Genomic DNA, 3,896 nt, shown 5'->3' with positions numbered 1-3,896 from the left:
TATCTAGTAGTGCAATTGCTGGATCACAGGGTACCTCTATTTTTAACTTTTTTTTTTTTTAAGATTTTACTTATTTATTTGACAGAGACACAGCGAGAGAGAGAACACAAGCAGGGGGAGTGGGAGAGGGAGAAGCAGGCTCCCCGTGGAGCAGGGAGCCTGAAGCGGGGCTCGATCCCAGGACCTTGGGATCATGACCTGAGCCGAAGGCAGATGCTTTATGACTGAGCCACCCAGGCACCCCTATTTTTAACTTTTTGAGGAACCTCCATACTGTTTTCCAGAGTGGCTGTACCAGTTTGCATTCCCACCAACAGTGCAAGAGGGCTCCCCTTTCTCCACATCCTCGCCAGCATCTGCTTTCTTGGGTTGTTGATTTTAGCCATTCTGACTAGATCTCTCATGGTAATTTTGATTTGTATTTCCCCGATGATGAGTGATGTTGAGCACCTTTTCATGTGTCTGTTGGCCATTTGTATATCTTCTTTGGAAAACTATCTCTCCATGTCTTCTGCCCATTTCTTATCAGTTCCTTTATTTTAAGATATGAATACCACCTACATTGTCTGACTGTGAGAGCTACATGAGGTGATATGGAGCCCCAATGCATTGAGTGCCTGATGCCCTTGAGGACTGGGTATGATGGGTTGAGTTTTGCCCCCCCAAAGTCCTTATGTTGAAGCCCTGGCTCTAGGACCTCAGAATATGACTGTGCTTGGAGATGGAGTCTTTACAGAGGTGGCTGAGTTACAGTGAAGTCTCGGGCTGGGCCCTAATTCAGTGCGACTGGTGTCCTTACAAGCAGAGGAGATCAGAACACAAGCACACATAGAGGGATGACCATGTGAGGACACAGGGAAGGCAATGTATCCATGCCCAGGACAGAGGTCATGCATGTTAAATTAACATCTGTTACCTGGAGCCCTGGGTGCTGGACAGCGAGCGTGGTTCCAAAACAGACTACAGACAAATTGAAAGAGAAGTTTATTACTCACAGAACCTGGAGGAGGCACTTGCCTTGAGAGGCGCCACGAGGAGGTCAAGGCTGGTGCAGGCAGAGAGCAGCATGACCTGGGGCTCATGCCTTTCCCGGGGCTCTCCTGGTCTCCAGCTTGCTGAGTGCAAATCTTGATATCGGTCAGCCTCCGTAACTGGGTGAGTCAGCTCCTCCAATAAATCTCTCTCTATAAATTCTATTGGTTCTGTTTCTCTGGACAACCCAGACTAACACAAGCATTTTCTTTATACAACTGATCATTGCAATTCTTTTTCTGCCCCTTTGAGATGTATATAAATCTTTTTTTTTTTTAAAGATTTTATTTATTTATTTGAGAGAGAGAGAATGAGAGGCAGAGAGCACGAGCGGGAAGAGGGTCAGAGGGAGAAGCAGACCCCCGCTGAGCAGGGAGCCCGATGTGGGACTCGATCCCGGGACTCCAGGATCATGACCTGAGCCGAAGGCAGTCGCTCAACCAACTGAGCCACCCAGGCGCCCTATAAATCTTTTTTGAAGCCTCTTGCCAACAACACAGGAATGTCTTTCTCGACGATCTGGGAGCCATCTCTCCGAAATGCAGTGCTGCGGAGGGTGGCATGTAATCTCCCAGTCACTGTGTGAGAGTGGGGGCCCAGTCTCCAAGCTGGACAGCTACCGGCCGTCACAAAGACGGGGGAAGTCTACTTTTCCTTTGGGCAAAGCCAATTTCCAAACACAGGCAGTCTCGGGTCGCTGTCAGCCAGCGCTTGAAGAACCCCGTCCTTTTTCTCAGAGGAGCTGGGGCCAGATTGAGCTCTGGCCTCCCCCCCACCCCATTGCAGTAGCTCTGCATAGAGGCATCCCTACCTGTTTCACCTTCTTCAGGACCGTTTCGGCTTTGGCGGTGCCCGCACCTCTGCTCACATGGGCTCCTCGGGCCTGTGTTCTGCTCCTCACAGGCCTGCACACACTCAGACCAAGAAGGCAGGCAGCGCAGGCCCCACACATGCAGTGGGCGTGCGGCCACACGCTCGGGAGCCCCGCGCATCAGGGCCCTGCCTCCTGGCTTCCCGCGTCCCCCCATTTCTGTCCTCAGACACAGAAGTAGGTGCAGCCACGTCCTGAGGCACGTGGACTCAGTTTGCTCCCCAAACCGAATTTCTGTAGAAAGTAAATCTCGAAGGAAATGCAAAGTGTTTATTTGTTTCCATCAGGTCCACAATGAGATGACCCTACGCACAGGATGTGGGCCCACTTCTCTGGCTTTTCCTGTTCATTTAGCTTTCTTCCTATGTCCTAAAACAGGAAAATTCTAACATGTTCCTCAATTTCCCACTCAACACAGCTAACTTCTGCTAGAAAATGCCTGCTCGTAGAGGGAAAAAAACCCAAACCTCTCCTTAAGCACAGCCCTGAGCAGTGATCCTCGGCCTTTCAAGGAAACCGTGGAGGGCATGGGTGTGATGGGGCCTGATCTTGGCCTGTGATGCCTCATCCTTCTTTCCCCCATCGGCCAGACTCAGCAGAGGGAAGGCCTCACCTGGGGCTCCAGCCACAGTGAGGGGGCGTGGGGGAGGGGCACGGGAATGCCACCAGAACTGCGGGGAAGCAACAGGTTGGTGTCCTCTTGTTTTTGTTGTTTGGAGGTTGCTTGTCAGGGCGTTGGGCGGGCCTTTCTGGAAGCAGAGAAGAGGCCACTCTTGCCCTGTGTCTGGTCCTCTTGGTGCCCAGCAGGTGGCCCCAGCCCCTTGGCAACCCCCCAGGGAGAGGCCCCAGCGGGCGCCCCTCCCCCCGAACAGTGAAGCTCCAGGAGCAGGCTCAAGGTCGGGAGTGCACCCGAGAGCCTGCAGCAGCTCTCATCCACTTGCTGAACTGTGTGCTTTTCTCTCAAGTACTTCCCTAATCCAGCTGCTTGGAGATGCACTTTGTCAAAGGAGCTAGAAATAGAAGCCTCTTAGAAACCCTGCTGGATTCCTGGTGAGAGAGGCCGAGAGACTGCAGACCATGTGTACACACCAGCAGGTAGGCCTGGTTCTCACGCTCACCCCCCTTCCGGAGGCTTCTCTCTCAAGGACCCTGAAAGGACCACTTTAGAATCCTTGAGGGCACTCCCAGTAAACCTTTGGCTTTGGGCTCCCATTGCTAAGCTGCGTGCTTTTTGTGGTAGCCAGACATCAGCCGTTTCACGCTGTTCCAAGCACTGAATGGTGACCGCTTACAAGTTGGATCCATAGAAAACAGTAGAAGTTCCTGGAAAGATTTGCATCAATTGTCGTATGAAGGAGGGGCTACCCTCCCAGACGCTAGAAGTGCGCTCCAGTTGTGTTCTGGACAGAAACTTGCCTTTGTTAGGGTCTCCACACTGGTATGGAACAACACGATGCAATGCCATCTAGGATGGAAAATAGGGCTGTTCGTGTAACACAAACATGTTCAGAAGTGGTGATTAGGGAATTAGCCATGGCTAACACATCCTTCGGGAGTGAAAGGGTAAGGAGGCTCCTATGGTTTCACAGCACTCTGCCCCTGGAGGCTAGGTCCGGGCCTTCACTCTTCAGCAAGGCGAACACAGCACACGGACCTGGAAGACCTCAGGAGTAGCCCTGGCCCTTCACACCTCCTGCTCTTCCTTCAGCAGCTTCCCACCCGTGGTCAGAACGACCTCACACCCCACCCCCCCCACCCCCCCGCCCGGCCCTGCTCCCCAGGTGCCTGCGTGATGGTCCCAGCTTCCGTCACACCTCTCTCCTCCAATGCTGCGGGGCCCACAGCCCTGCATGGCCTCCTGCCCTCCCAGCCCTCCCTGAGTGTTCTACTGTGGCTGGGCCACACTTCATTATTCACTCTCCATCAGTGCACGGTTAACTTCTTGTGTGGACTTGGCTGGGCCACGGTTCCTCATATTTGGCTGAGCATTATT

The sequence above is a fragment of the Leptonychotes weddellii genome, chromosome 14 (genome assembly GCF_054177405.1).
Source record: "Leptonychotes weddellii isolate Sample4059 chromosome 14, ASM5417740v2, whole genome shotgun sequence".
Lineage (NCBI taxonomy): Eukaryota > Metazoa > Chordata > Mammalia > Carnivora > Phocidae > Leptonychotes > Leptonychotes weddellii.
Note: the sequence above shows the minus strand (reverse complement) of the source record.